Source organism: Anomaloglossus baeobatrachus, chromosome 12 (assembly GCF_048569485.1).
Source record: "Anomaloglossus baeobatrachus isolate aAnoBae1 chromosome 12, aAnoBae1.hap1, whole genome shotgun sequence".
NCBI classification, from domain to species: Eukaryota; Metazoa; Chordata; class Amphibia; order Anura; family Aromobatidae; genus Anomaloglossus; species Anomaloglossus baeobatrachus.
Genome location: NC_134364.1, coordinates 116,357,684 through 116,374,631, shown reverse-complemented (window position 1 = coordinate 116,374,631; position 16,948 = coordinate 116,357,684). Strand labels below are relative to the sequence as shown.

General features: G+C 44.1%; 1 long non-coding RNA gene across 1 annotated transcript; it reads left to right on the top strand.

Annotated features, from left to right (window-relative positions):
- The first annotated feature begins 1,150 nt into the window (after positions 1-1,150).
- LOC142257992 (uncharacterized) lies at positions 1,151-15,750 on the top strand. Its single transcript, XR_012727689.1, has 3 exons — positions 1,151-1,491; positions 2,911-3,054; positions 8,617-15,750. It is a non-coding gene; the product is annotated as an uncharacterized LOC142257992 (long non-coding RNA).
- Positions 15,751-16,948: the final 1,198 nt, after the last annotated feature.

Sequence of the window (16,948 nt, the reverse complement as noted above, 5' to 3'; positions counted from 1 at the left end):
TCCTCCCCTAGTCATCACATACATGTATATACAGTGATATGTACTGTGCCCTCCCCTAGTTGTCACATACATGTATATACGGTGATTATATGTACTGTGCCCTCCCCTAGTTGTCACATGTATATACGGTGATTATATGTACAGTGTCCTCCCCTAGTCATCACATACATGTATATACAGTGATTATATGTACTGTGTCCTCCCCTAGTTGTCACATGTATATACGGTGATTATATGTACAGTGTCCTCCTCTAGTTGTCACATACATGTATATACGGTGATTATATGTACTGTGCCCTCCCCTAGTTGTCACATACATGTATATACGGTGATTATATGTACTGTGCCCTCCCCTAGTTGTCACATACATGTATATACGGTGATTATATGTACTGTGCCCTCCCCTAGTTATCACATACATGTATATACAGTGATTATATGTACTGTGCCCTCCCCTAGTTGTCACATACATGTATATACGGTGATTATATGTACAGTGTCCTCCCCTAGTTGTCACATACATGTATTATATACGGTGATTCTATGTACTGTGTCCTCCCCTAGTTGTCACATACATGTATATACGGTGATTATATGTGTAGTGTCCTCCCCTAGTCATCACATACATGTATATACGGTGATTATATGTACAGTGTCCTCCCCTAGTCATCACATACATGTATATACGGTGATTATATGTACAGTGTCCTCCCCTAGTCATCACATACATGTATATACGGTGATTATATGTACAGTGTCCTCCCCTAGTCATCACATACATGTATATACAGTGATTATATGTACAGTGTCCTCCTCTAGTTGTCACATACATGTATATACAGTGATTATATGTACAGTGTCCTCCTCTAGTTGTCACATACATGTATATAGAGTGATTATATGTACTGTTCCCTCCCCTAGTTGTCACATACATGTATATACAGTGATTATATGTACAGTGTCCTCCCCTAGTTGTCACATACATGTATATACGGTGATTCTATGTACTGTGTCCTCCCCTAGTTGTCACATACATGTATATACGGTGATTATATGTCCAGTGTCATCACGTATGTGGCAATCCCTGTATCTCCCCATGTATGTGGAGGCTAGGGGAGGCCGTCCCGCCGCTGGTTTCCGCAGTGACCCTGATGACGGCGCCTCACACTTCCGCCTGGATACGATGCCGCATACAATGTGACTTTGGCGGCGGGAGGCGGGGGTTGTAGCGCCGCAGCCTGGGCGCCCTGCGGCAGACATGGAGCGCGTCTCCCTGGCGCAGGCTCGGTCGCTCGCAGAGCGGCAGCCATAATCCGGTGCACGGCCGGCGGTGTGCGGTGCGGGCTGCCCGGCGGCGGGTACCGCAATGTCGCTGGAAACATGGCTGCTCGGAGCAGAGATGGGGGAGAGCGGCGCAGCCTGCACCACACGTGCACTGCGGGAGTGATCGGCAGCGGCACAGAGGACGCTGTGCACCATCCCCGGCCCCAGGTCAGTGCCTGCTGCTGTGCCCTCCATAGACCGTACAGGGCAGCAATCACTGCAGTATGGGCTGCGTGCACTGACACCTTATCTATGCACGCTCATCCTGACACCTCCGTGCACTCTGCAGACCCCATGACACTGCAGCGGGGGCACATTTGTCCCATATATTGAGGATTTGGGTGGTTTTTTTTTACCTGGGGGGGAAAAGCTCACAATTCCCTCTAACCCGGCAGAGCCTAATATAAATCACAGCTGGCTACCTTTCTTGTAGCATTCTGCCCTCCCCTTGTTGAGAAATACAGTTTTGAAGTTGTATGCAAATTAGCTTAAAGTGCATTGTGGGCGTGGCAAAGCACTTCCAGTTCTCCACCCTTCACTCCCTATTTCTCCTATTAGCCGAGATCTGTAATATGCATCGGCAATGCATGTGCAGTAAGCTCTGGACTGACATGTCAATCAAATGCTGGAGGGGTGGAGACCTAGAACTACTTAACCACGCCCCTATGCACTTACAGCGATTTTGCATATACTTTAATGTCAGGTTTCTCAGCCATGGTAGGGCCTATTTCTACAAGAAAGGTATTTATTTACTCTGGGTAATGGCCCCTATACAGCCGTCACCTTTTAGTTTTCGGGCCTTGTTCACATCTACACCTTGGAGTTTTTGTATATGTAACAGAATTGGTGCAGTCAGCAGCGTTCGGGCTATGTTCACACTTGGTTTCTCTTACAACACAACCTCATTGATTTCCATCTTTTTGAAAATAAAAATCAAATATGCGAGGGCCGCAGTGTGAACACAGCCCTATTCTTGCTGTAGAAACCCCAGAACAATGAGGGACCCCAGTAAAGAAAAATATGGTCTGATAGGGACTATTTAGATCTGGTAGAAGTTGCCAAAAAATTGGGGGTATATCCCAAAAATTCACATTACTTTTCTCCCATAAGGAACTGAAGTTGTTGAAAGTTTACTTATCCAGTGGATAGGTGTTAGATTCCTAAGGGTCCTACTGCCTGGACAGCCACGATTTTTAGAGCAGGACATGTGTCCCTCCTTCTCCCGTGGTCACACGACTTGGAATTACAATTACAGATCAGAGCTCATACTTTGCACTGACGAGGGGCAAGCACCCCGAAACACCGTGTCTGCAAATTGGGATTCTGATCTGGCATAAATCCTAAGTCATATGCAAAGGATTGTTAAAAATCCACTTTTGACTTTTAGGATCGCTACTTCCTATAGGTGGCGCTGCACTAGTTTGTCTCCTTTCCTGAAGAGACAATTTGAAAGTGCATCAGGTCGCCCGTGCAACCTGCTGCTTCATGAAAAACATTGAAAAAGTTGGCTTAGCAGATCTTTGGTGATGTCATGCAGGTAAATAGCCGATACTCCCGGCTATATAATGATTTTCTTTTCTCTATTAGGCACAACCTTTAAGAACTTTCCTCGCATAAGGAGCATATTAGTAATTTGGAAGAAGATATGAAGTCCTCGTTGGTTTTGATTCGGCAAAAAATAATTAAAGGTCAAGTAAAGATGGTCAAAAGGAGGATGTTTATATGGTCCCAGTGAGTGGTTTGTATTTTATTTGTTGCTTTGCTATAATTCTTTGTTGTAACTCTATGATTGGGGCATTCTACAGCTGTCACTAGTGCAGAAGCCAAGGTTAGGGCCTCCAGCATGTGATATCGGGGCATTGGGTCCCTATTCAGGAGCGCGGTCATTTCTCACAATCCCACAAGATGGTGAAAAGTCAGCAAGTCTTTGATTTTTATTTATTAAGCTGTTTTGTATTTTCTCTGAAGTGGCAGCAGATTTCTCCCTACTAAACCAATAACGTAACATAAGTGCGTAAATACACTTAAGAGGACCGATCACCAGGTCAAAAGCGACCTTTTTTTCTAATTTTATTCCTGATGTTCCCTTGAATATTGTACATTTTATTGCTTTTAAAAATGCCATATGGTTCCAGAGATATCTGCCTTTTTATGTAGTGCTAATTGTTATAATCCTAAAAAGTGTCTGATGGAATCCTCAGGGGGCGTGTCTGATGGAATCCTCAGGGGGCGTGTCTGACGGGATCCTCAGGGGGCCGTGTCTGACGGGATCCTCAGGGGGCCGTGTCTGACGGGATCCTCAGGGGGCCGTGTCTGACGGGATCCTCAGGGGGCCGTGTCTGACGGGATCCTCGGGGGCGTGTCTTTAGGCTGCTTTGCATTATTAACCAGTGAACACTACATAAAAAGGTCCATATCTCTGGAATCGTACTGTGTATTTTAAAAACACAAAATCCAGATTACTCCTGGGAAAAGCAGGAATAAAACAATCGTTACCATTTATTCAAATTAGGCTTCAAGTGCACAGTGGGTGGTCCGAAGCCAGGCTGCTGTCACCAAACCCTCCTCATGCTCCCTCCTTACTGTTAATTGTTCACCGGGTGACAGTGAATCGCGTCATTCAATCAAGTGGAAAGTGTTGACGCGGGTTGGCTCTTGCCACATAATTTGTGGAACACCTTTTCTTTAAAAAAAGGTATATTTCACACACCTCTAAGTGTATGACCTGGCATTATGTTGGTTTAGTTAGGATAGATCAAACTCTTTAACTCATCCTGCTCGTCTGTATAGGTTTATAGCCCAACATGTCGTGCATTGAGCTGTAAGATAATGAGACTAGGCACTCCAAGAGTAGATATCATTAGTTGATTTATTCTTTACAGACAACAGTTCACAACTAGATCAAAAGACGTTTCGGTCAAAACATCAACCTTCATCAGTAGGAACTGATGAAACACACACAGAACGTAACAAAATGAGTCAAAAAAAATGTATAATCAGATGTCCATTGAGAATTTTAAATAAATCGGCCATTCAATCGTGAATATACAAAAATGGTGCATACAGAAGAAACATAATATAGCGAGCTAGGAGGGATGAGGGGAAAGGGAAGGTGCATAGTAAAAAAAAAAAGTGAAAGGAATATTTACACTCCTTATCAATTGTAGCACATCATTACACCAATTCTTTATTTTGTCAGATAAAGATAATGTTGTCGCGGACGGGTGCGCTCGAGGGTCGCTCGGATCCGGGATCGTGTCCTGGGCTCGAATGCCGACTGGACCCGGGGCTCGTGCAACCACCCGTCCTCGCACACAGTGAAAAAGGGGGGTATTTACAGGGGAGATTGTCTGTGACGCCACCCGTGGGTTGCGGTGATGGGATGGTGGCACCGCCGCTGCCTTGTATGGGGGTACCCGGGGCTGATGGAGCGGGAAAGCAAGGTGGGATGCCAGTATAGCTCGCTATATTATGTTTGTTCTGTATGCACCATTTTTGTATATTCACGATTGAATGGCCGATTTATTTATAATTCTTAATGGACATCTGATAATACATTTTTCTTTTTTTTACTAATTTTGTTACGTTGTGTGTGTGTGTGTGTTTCATCAGTTCCTACTGATGAAGGTTGATGTTTTGACCGAAACGTCTTTTGATCTAGTTGTGAACTGTTGGCTGTAAAGAATAAATCAACTAATGATATCTACTCTTGGAGTGCCTAGTCTCATTATCTTGTTACGGAGTTGGACCCTACTAGTGCACCCAATCCCACAGAAGTGCCGTGTCCTTATATTCTATTGATGCATTGAGTTGTAAGCTGCCAGTAAAGGTAGATTTAGATGGGCAGATTTCTACCAATAAGCCATCGCAAAGTCATTTGGTGCTCATTTAAAGACCTGTTCACAAAGTCTATCTAGACCATACAGATATCCGTGGGCTAGCAGGTAAGTTGCTTGGACCCGCACCGATTCGCACATTGGGCAATTGTTTGTACAAGGTGGCACAGCAGATTGGATGCCCAAATACTGCTCCATCTATTCCCTGGGGGGCTGCTGGAAAAAGCTGAGTGCCAGGAGCCCATTAGAGAATGGATGGAGTTCTGGTCAAGAGTGCCAAAAAATTCCTCGTTCTGCTGATTGGTGCAGGTCCCAGCGGTCAAACCTCCATGAGCAACAAGTTATTTCCTATCCAGTGCTAATAATTACTTTTGTTTGACCTCCTGAATACCCTTTAATGCATACTAATCACCAGAATTTTCCTATATACCCTAAAGCCAGTGCTATACTGGCACTATCAGGCTGATTCTATACATACAGTGCCATACTGGCGCTATCAGGCTGATTCTATACATACAGTGCTATACTGGCACTATCAGGCTGATTCTATACATACAGTGCCATACTGGCGCTATCAGGCTGATTCTATACATACAGTACTATACTGGCACTATCAGGCTGATTCTATACATACAGTGCCATACTGGCGCTATCATGCTGATTCTATACATACAGTGCTATACTGGCGCTATCAGGCTGATTCTATACATACAGTGCTATACTGGCACTATCAGGCTGATTCTATACATACAGTGCTATACTGGCACTATCAGTCTGATTCTATACATACAGTGCTATACTGGCACTATCAGGCTGATTCTATACATACAGTGCTATACTGGCACTATCAGGCTGAGTCTATACATACAGTGCTATACTGGCACTATCAGGCTGATTCTATACATACAGTGCTATACTGGCACTATCAGGCTGATTCTATACATACAGTGCTATACTGGCACTATCAGTCTGATTCTATACATACAGTGTTATACTGGCACTATCAGGCTGAGTCTATACATACAGTGCTATACTGGCACTATCAGGCTGATTCTATACATACAGTGCTATACTGGCACTATCAGGCTGATTCTATACATACAGTGCTATACTGGCACTATCAGTCTGATTCTATACATACAGTGCTATACTGGCACTATCAGGCTGAGTCTATACATACAGTGCTATACTGGCACTATCAGGCTGAGTCTATACATACAGTGCTATACTGGCACTATCAGGCTGATTCTATACATACAGTGCTATACTGGCACTATCAGGCTGAGTCTATACATACAGTGCTATACTGGCACTATCAGGCTGATTCTATACATACAGTGCTATACTGGCACTATCAGGCTGATTCTATACATACAGTGCTATACTGGCACTATCAGGCTGATTCTATACATACAGTGCTATACTGGCACTATCAGGCTGATTCTATACATACAGTGCTATACTGGCACTATCAGTCTGATTCTATACATACAGTGCTATACTGGCACTATCAGGCTGAGTCTATACATACCTTTAGTTGTCAGCTTGGATGTTTAGGTTTTGAAACATAAGCAAGTAAAGTTTATAAAATCGGCAGCTTGCTGAGTGACAGCAGCTAAAAACTGGGGTGGGTATTCCTAGTTATCCCCGCCCCCTGTTATTTATGCTAATTCTATTATAGAATCGATTTACTTTGTGACTAGAAGGACCTGTGCTGATGTCATACCCATGTGACCAGAAGGGGCGGGGCCTCATCCAACAGAAAAATGCTTCCTGGTATCAGATATGTTGGCTGAGGCCCCGCCCCTTCTGGTCACATGGGTATGACATCAGCACAGGTCCTTCTAGTCACAAAGTAAATCGATGCTATAATAGAATCAGCATAAATAATAGGGGGAGGGGATAACTAGGAATACCCACTCCATCTATCAGCTGCTGTCATTCAAAAAGCTGCTGATTTTACAAACTTTACTTGCTTGTGTTTCAGAACCTATACATCTGAGCTGTTCACTAAAGGTATGTATAGAATCAGCCTGATAGTGCCATTATAGCACTGGCTTTAGAAAAATCCTGCTGATTGATTTAATGGGTGATGTAGGTTTACGTTCCTGTCCAATCTAAGGGACAAAATCGCATATGGAGAGGTAGAATTGCTGGGGGAATTGCCGAATACCCGACCAATATCATGCTAGGGTCATAATAATTAGAATAGGACTAGTACAGGATATTTGCTGGGCATTGTGTGGTCGTCAGAGCATTTACCGTATTTTTCGCTTTATAAGACGCACTTTTGTTCCCTCAAATTTTGGGGGAAAGTAGGGGGGTGTGTCTTATAATCCGAATATACGGATTATATACTGCAGGGTCCAGGGGAGGTGGGGGCAGCTCTGGAGCGGTGCTGGAGGCTGGTAGAGGCTGGTGAGCTGGTGAAGGCTGCAGCGGGAGATCTCCTGCTCCCGCTCATATAATATGCACTGCCGCTGTCCATCACCGTGGTGCTGAAACCGCACCGCGGTGACGGGTTGGGGGAGCAGCGCATATTATATTTGCCTGCGCCCCCCTTTGATGGCACATGCCTGTGCCCCCCTGTGTTAGATATGGCCCCCATGCTGCTGCCAATAGTAAAATAAAAAAACTCTCTACTTACCTCCTCCAGCGTGTCTTCCGGTGTCTCCCTCCTGCCGCTGTGATCATGCACGCAGAGATGTCACTCTGCTGTGCCGATCACATAACCGGCACCGAGAACCAGGAAGTGCAGGAGATCAGCATCACGGAGGGAGACACCGGGAGGACAGCGCTGGAGAAGGTAAGGAAAGAGTTTATTTTACTATAAGCAGCAGCCTGGGGGCCACATCTAACACAGGGTGATGTGTGCCATCCACAGGGGGCCAAGGCAGCACAGGGGCCATGTGCCAGCCACAGGGGGCCATGGGCAGCAATAGGGGCTGTGTGCCAGCCGCAGGGGACCATGGGCAGCAATAGGGGCCGTGTGCCAGCCACAGGGGGCCATGGGCAGCAAGAGGGGCCGTGTGCCAGCCACAGGGGGCCGTGTGCCAGCACAAGGGGGCTATATTCAATATAAGGGGGCTATATCCAGATTAAGGGGGCTAATTGTAGGATGGGGGGGCTATGAGGGACATATACCTTATATGATTTGTTAGACGGACACTGGCATTATAAGACGGACCCAATTTATTAAAAAAAAAATTCTCTTTTCCTTCACCAAATTTGGGGGTGCGTCTTATAATCAGGTGCGTCTTATAACACGAAAAATACGGTATATAGCTCAGCGTGCAAGTGCTCTCCAATCCAAGCAGCAGGGTGTTCCTACACCCCCTCCAATACTAACCAGCAGTCAGCTGCTATATGGGAGTTTCTGCTAGTGATTTTTGGGTAACTCTAGTATGTGTATATTAGTGCACAATATATTTGGCCTTTTTTTTTTTCCTCTCCCTAGGTTTGGCTGACGAGCAAAACAACAAAGACTAAGTGGCACCTTAGAGCATATAATTATAGTACAATGTCTTCAGTGCTGCATTTAGTAGGTATGTCCTAGAGAGAACATTCACATCTATTCGGTGCCGTCACTTATTACCCGGGCATAAGGCAGCAACCATGCCTATACCATGTAAGTTTATATGGCAGAACAGTGCTGACAAGTCTCCAGTCCTCCTAGGTTCAGCTTTCACGTCAAGTATCCAGTCCTCCTAGGTTCAGCTTTCACGTCAAGTATCCAGTCCTCCTAGGTTCAGCTTTCATGTCAAGTCTCCAGTCCTCCTAGGTTCAGCTTTCACGTCGAGTCTTCAGTTCTCCTAGGTTCAGCTTTCACGTCGAGTCTTCAGTTCTCCTAGGTTCAGCTTTCTCATGTCGAGTCTTCAGTCCTCCTAGGTTCAGCTTTCATGTCAAGTCTCCAAGCCTCCTAGGTTCAGCTTTCACGTCAAGTCTTCAGACCTCCTAGGTTCAGCTTTCACATCAAGTCTTCAGACCTCCTAGGTTCAGCTTTCACGTCGAGTCTTCAGACCTCCTAGGTTCAGCTTTCACATCAAGTCTTCAGTTCTCCTAGGTTCAGCTTTCACGTCGAGTCTTCAGTTCTCCTAGGTTCAGCTTTCACATCAAGTCTTCAGTTCTCCTAGGTTCAGCTTTCACGTCAAGTCTTCAGACCTCCTAGGTTCAGCTTTCACGTCGAGTCTTCAGTTCTCCTAGGTTCAGCTTTCATGTCAAGTCTTCAGACCTCCTAGGTTCAGTTTTCACCTCAACTCCTCAGTCCTATAAGAATGGATTCCTACAGGTTCACAATCCTAATCTTGATAGTGTCCGCAATGGAGTCCAAGAGTAATGAACATCCGGTACCACACTGAAGACATGGCCGAGCTCGGACTTTGATGGATATGATTTGTTTACACAGTCCACGTGGCTCTGACCGATCCGTCCGGAGCTGTACATAGAAGACCAAAGTTTAATTTGTTGGGTGTATGTCTTTATTCCGGGACATTTCTGGCTTCTCACATTCACTTAGCACTGAGGATCACCATGTTAACCGTTCACTGCTCCTTACATAATCCGCGCTTCGTAGCAATTAACAAATAGCAATGAATTTATAGGAAAAAAAAATGCAAACGTTTTCCGCGAGGAAGTCCGTAGTTTACCTCAAACGTAGCGCCAGGTAAGCCAAGCCGGTAACTGATGTGCACACGGTGCAGACTGTGCAATAAATGCAATAATGTTGAGTTTGCTTAATTCTCAGGTTTTCACCAGATCTAATTCTTTTTTGTTTGATAATTCACTTTTACTGGTGGAGTCTGACCCTTTACTGTTCAGAATGTCTGCGGAGTCTGTAAAGGGGTGGTCTCTGCTGGAAAGATTACAACACAGGACTGTGTTAGGAACATAGAGAGTGTGGGACGGTCCCATACGTGTCATTTTTGACCATAGGATACCGGGGTTGCTGGCCCATAATGAGCACTTATGAGATGTGGGATTTTGCTGTCTGCACAATGCTCTATACAATAAAGTCACTTTACATTCGGCCTTTAATCCCTATGGACTCAAAAAGCAGAATATAATGTAAATATTCCCCCAAAAATCTGCATTTTTTTTTCCATATGTTATTGTTAGGAGACAACCCTGGCTGTATCAATAATTTAGGGGCATGCCCATATGCCAACACATCTATTACACGGGTTTATATTAGGAGTTAATAAAAAGGGGTTCTGTTTTTCGCTCTACATGGACCGTCTCTCATTGGATGACCCAGCATGTCTATGCATTACCCAGGCTGGTGAGTTCATTTTAATGGCAGCTGTGTAATGCTTCATTTCTCCTGTAGGGGCGCTGCAGGGACGTTTAACATTTGCATTAACCACAGATTTCCAGTGATCAGCTGATCATCGAGGATCCCTGTTTAAAGGAAATCTGTTTGTAATTTTTGCTACAGAGATGTGTCACTTACTGGGCTGCTGATTTAGTCATTGTTTTATCACGACAGGACTACTTAGTTTGCTGCCAGATAGTCCAGCCACGCCCCCACCACTGATTGGCAGCTTCCTGTGTACACTGTGCATAGGCAGAAAGCTGTCAATCAGTGCTGTGGAGGTGGATAAACAGGGCTCAGCATTCTCTGATTGATCTGCAGCACAGAAAACTGTTTTTAATCAAAACTGCAGCAAGCAGCCACATTTCTGGAATCAGGCTGTGTTCAGATTGAGAAGGAAAAACCTGGTCCTGTTAATAACAAGTGTCTACAATGATCCTCCCCTACCCACATCATCATTTATCAGCTATCCTGTGGGTGTCTGGTTACTAGAAAACCCAAAAGCTAGGATCTCAAAGTCCCGTGTGAATGGAGTGGTAGAGTACCCCCGCTCCTATAGACAATGAATGCAGTTTTGATACCCCTCCATTCAAGGACCCCCAAATAATGCCGTCTACACCCCAAACAAGAGAACATGTCACTAATAAATACTTTGCACATCTTTTTATTTTTTTATTGCTTATTTTTCTTCTCCTGCTTTTGTCGTTACTGTGCTAGTAACAGGTTGTAATGAAATAATGGGATACGTGCAATATTAGTGTATGTACTATATATTTTACTACTTGTGGACAAAATGATGTTACAAGTTGTCTGAGAACAACAAAATCACCAATGTCTTCCATTTTTTGATATGTGTATAGTTCCATAAAAGCATTAGTGTTACGTAGCGAGTTGTTAGTGCCACTATAGGGCCAGTGCATGATCTATTAATGTTTTTACTATGTAACTGAAGTATATACGTATAAACGGACACTATCCTTCCACGAGAGTTCAGACGTCCATTTACAGCATGATGATGGGATTTCATTACACCACATGGTCAGTATTTCCAATTGTATGATGGAGGTATACCATCAAAATATTTTTTGGGCGTCCCCTTTAAGTAATCTGGTCCTACGTAAAATGCATAAGGATCTCCGTAATGACGACCACGTAATATACTTGATGTTGTTAGGGAATCTGGTTGTTTCTCCTCGCGGTTCCCTTTAGTGTATTCTGCATGCTGTCGTACAGACTTACTGTCCAGGTGACCACCTTCTTCCTACATGTACTGCAGTCTTCATTCGGCCTACAGGAAGCACACAGAGGTAGATAAAAAAAAAACAACAAACTAGTAAAATCCTCTTTTGCAAGGTGCCATCTTTGGCAGGTCGTTTTCTTAAAGGGAACCTGTCACCAGTTTTTTCAGTATTGAACCAAAAGTCTCACCTTCTGCAGCTCCTGGGCTGTATTCTATGAAGGTGCACCTTGTTCCCCGACTCCCCTTGCAGACCCCAGAAATAACTTTTTATAAAATCTGCCACCACGTATGTAAATGAACCATTCTGGTCAGATCGGCGTCCTTTTCTTCAGCTCCTGTCCCTCGTTCTGCCAATGTTTGCCACCCTCCTTTCGTGATTGACGTGGATGATGCCTCCCTCATCATCTAAGTTGCTTTGCAAAATCTTGCGTCTGTGCAGAGTAATTTCCGACTTGCGCAGGCGCAGTTCACTCAGCCCCATCGTGGGCAGAGCCGAAAACATTGGTGCGCTTGCACGACCAGTGTGGTCTTTGCACATGCGCGAGAATTAAGTCGGGTACGAGGATAACGCAGGTGACGTCATCCACATCGCCGTCCATAGTCTCCTTGTACCTGACCTAAAGGCCCCGTTACACACTACGATTTATCTGACGATACGTCGTCGGGGTCACTGTTTCCGTGACGCACTTCCGTCACCGTTGGCGACGTTGTTGCGTGTGACACCTACGAGCAACTTCCAACTATTCCAAATAGGGTGAAAATCGTTGACATGTCGTTCAGTTTCAAAATATTGTTCGTCATTTGGAACGCAGCAGACATTGCTACGTTTGATACCCTGCCAACGACTAACAACATCCACACGACCGCCTTGGTCAAACAATATATCGCTGAACGATGTAGCGTCGTTTGTGAGATGTGTACGTGTGACCGCTACAAAACAACCTATGAGCGATCTCGGTAAATCATAACGATCTGGACGTGTCACATCGCTAACGAGATCGCTAGCGATATCGTTGTGTGTAAAGCAGCCTTTATTCTCGCGCATGCGCAAAGACCTCACCGGCTCACGCAAGTGCACCTATGTTTTCGGCTCTGCACACGATGGGGCAGAGTGAACTGCGCCTGCGCGAACCGGGAATGACTCTGCACAGGCGTGGGATTTTGCAGAGCAATTTGGATGATTAGGGAGACGTCACCCACGTTAATCACAAAAGGAGAACGGCGAACAATGGCAGAAGGAGGGACAGGAGCCAAAGAGAAGGACGCCCATCTGACCAGAACGGTTAATTTTCATAGGTGGCAGCAGATTTTATAAAGGTATTTCTGGGAACAAGGTGCACTTTCATAGAATGCAGGCCAGGAGCTGCAGAAGGTGCTACTTTTAGTTCAATACTGAAAGAACTGGTGACAGGTTCCCTTTTAATTGGCTGTATAAGTTAGATGAACGCTAACCTGTTATTTTAGGCAGGACCGGTTATCATCTCGTCTGTACGAGGTTGACCTGACTCTTTCCGACTGCATATGTTGGACTAAATATGAGACAGGCTTTTACTCTATGTTGGAGACTAGTCTACTTGAAGGCCCCCAAAGACAGAGCGAGTCTAGAGAAATGAATATGAGCCGAACGAGCGGTCGGCCAACGGTCATCTCGGGTGTAGAGACACCCTTCTGTAAGTGCATGAAAGCCAAAGCTTGTCGGAGTCTGTTGCCAACTCTGATCTTGATAATGAGTAAGTCTAATCATTTTCATTGTGATGATTACAATTTATAATGGGCGAGAACCATGTTGGGATTGTACACTGTTTAATGCAGAGACTGTTCAATAATTGAGTCACATACCAAATATGCGAAGTAAAAATGTTACAAATACAGAAGAGGAGAAAAGGATAAAATATCCTCATTTGGGCAGTTGTATTGTTTTTATGATATAATATTGCATGCTTACCTAACACGGTGTATGAATGATGGACCTCAAATGCTTCTCCTTAGCTCCAAGTCTGCAAGCTGTACTTAACATTGATGGAAACTTGTCTGTACCATCTACTAGTTAAAAACATGCATGGATAGATGGGTGGGGGGATATATACATACTGATTTCCAAAAGTGAATATGCTCAACAAATTTTAAAAAATCAGATAAGATCCATAAATGTATATAGAAAAGGTGCCCATACCCGATAGAGGAAAGTTGATGAACATGGATGATTTCCACCATGACGAAGGTTGCGGGGAGGAAATCTAACAACAATTGTTTTAGCCACCTGTATTCTCTGGAGGAGTCATGTTCTAATTTTTCTTCCTATAGTCAGTAGAGTAATCTTTCTTCCTTTGAAAAGCCTTTGGTCTAAAACTAAAAATTCTTACCTTGTTTCCAAAAAAATCTTTTGCCTTTCTTCCGGCATAATATATGGCCAGGTTGAACTACGGTTATCGATGAAATGCAAATTCACCCGTTGGTTCTTTCTTCAACATCTGTTAATTTCTAATGTATATGCTTACCTTAAAAGATACCTATCCCAAGTATAATATTGTCCTCCCAACTTGCTCCCTGGTAACAATATGTCGGAAAAAGGAAGCCTCGGTCATGTTGAATTACAAAGTCCAATCCTTTTATTTTCCCAGGAGATAAAATCCTGGCGTCAATCAGTGGTGGTGGTCAATTCTGCTGTCTCCATGGAAAGCATATTCAGCTGATCATGCATATGTATAAGGGCAGTGGCGTTAATTGAATCTCATGGATTCCAGTGAAAAGCTCCAATGGAGCTCCCAATTATTGCAAGACTTGAAAAGCACTGGTCTTCTCATATAGTCCACAGTGACTTTTTGAGCCCCCTAGACTCCAGGCCCCTCCAGCACCCCTTTCACCTATTATAGTTAGGCAGAAATAGCTGTTGACTGAAGGAGCATTCAACTGGCCGTCATCTAATGTGTAAGATCTGTACAACAATTTAGAGATGAGCTCTGCCAAAATCATATCGACCAAGGGATCGGAAAAGGTAAAATCCAAATTGCCTGTCTTTGTTTTTTTTTGACATGGGAGGCCTGGAAGGTGCCCATTAGATTATTGCCACTTTGGTCAAATAGTGACCGGTATCAACACTAGAGCTTCTGACTGGCCTCAACTTAACTGTCAGGGTGGTAATGTACCTATAGAGTCATCACCTTATAACCCAAGCGTATCGTTGGCTTCACGCGTTTCCAGTTTTTAATGATACTTCACGAGGACTTGGAATCTAGCACGGTACAGTGATAGTGCAGTTTATACTTGTAAATCCTTAGTCTGCCTTTCTCCTTGCATGGATAGAGATGTGTTTAGTGATATAACCTGCATGTCTACGACTCTTTACTGTGAAGATAATGGTATGCACTTAGAAGATGGACCAGATGGACTAGGTGGGAGGAAACGCAACCCGGCAACATTTTGCAATGGAACCTAGTATTCTGTATTCCAAATAAACTAAATGGTATTTATATATTTTTAAGCAGCATGCTAACCGTAAGATAACTGATGTCTGTTGTAGGCCGGCTTGGCATACTGTGAGCCTTTCTACTGCTTGCCGCCAGATCTACGGATATGTAAATATGGATGGACATGGTGTAAAGTGTATGTAGTAGTATCCTCCAGGTATTCATGTCGTTATAATCTACTCCAATGGAGGAAGCAATAAGAACTGAACTTTTGCTTGCAGTAGCGTACAATATGAAATACCTCTGACACTGTAATGCAACATAGCACAGTATGTACCTGTTGACGCAGACAAAGCCATACAATGTGTTCGATGTTTTGCAGCAATAACTGTCTTGCATGGGTACGGGACTGCCAGATCGGTTCCATGTAGCAGTGTGCATGTATTTTTTGGATTTTCCCACATTAATAGATATATTTTTATTTTTTGGGGAAATGGTTCTAACTGGCCAGATGATGCTCCACGTTTAGTTTTTAATATATGTAATTCCTTCCTTTTCATTGTATCTAATACATATATTGCCTTCTTTTTGTGTCATTAGAACTGATAAATGAATAAAGTTGAGGTATTGCAACTATTTGTCTATTGGTTTTTTTTTTTCTTTTAAAAGTATAAAGACTGGTTGCCTGTATTGTCCTCCCCACACTGACTGCTGTGAAGAAAGCTGAAGAAGTGTTAGTAATCACACTCCTCTCTACTCTGTACTTTATAACATGCTCTGAGCTGTTGTGGGGGTGTGTTCTTCTGTCCCATGTATGCTGCTGCTGGCTTATGATTGGTCAATATCGTACAGGGGGAAGAAGTACACACCTCTTGGGAAGATCTCTGTCCTGCCAATAGATCTTAATAGCTCTTTTACATATTAAGAAAAATGTGGATTCCTCTGGATCAAGACATCAGATAGCAAGGGATGATTTTATTCAGTTTCAAATGACAGCTTAATCCTTCTGACAGATTGCCTTTGAAATTGGCCATTGGGCTCTTGTCCACTTGCAATTTCCATGTGCGAGTGCGATCCGATAGAAAATCGGATCGCACTCGCACCAGTGTTAAGCTATGAGGCCGTGTCCTCCTGCTAAATTTTTAATGGCACAACTCGTACTCTCAGTGAAATCGCAGCATGCTGCAATTTGCACCGAGTCTCAGCAGTCACACCCCCATGCAAGCCTATGGGAGCGAGAAAAAAATCAGAATACGGGTGGCATACGCATGTCACACGGATTATTATTATTATTATTATTTATTTATAGAGCACCATTAATTCCATGGTGCTGTACATGAGATCCTTGACACTTGCACACCATGTCAGAGTGGCTACTGGAGGAATCTTCAGTAATACCAGTCCTGGCCGCGATTACATGCACTGAACTCCGGAGCTGTCACCTGAGCTCCGGAGTGCAGCCTGAACTGAACAGCGAGCGCCGAGTGATTTGATTCCCCGGCGATTGCTGTTCAGTTCTTGACAGCTGCAAACAGACCGGGCTGAACTCTAGAGCTCAGGTGACAGCTCCGGAGTTCAGTGCAGGTAACCGCGGCCAGGACTGGTATTACTGGAGATTCCAACGGTAGTCAGTCTGACGCTGTTTGCATAACACTCACACAGTACTCGCATGACGCTCGCATATCATACGGATGCTATGTGAGAAAAAAAAACCATCGTATGCAGACCACACGCAGGACACTCGACTCACATTTGTAGCCGAGTATCGCAGTGATTTTTTTTAACGCAAGTGGACAAGAGCCCATAAAAGGAAAATATTTAACTCCGGGGT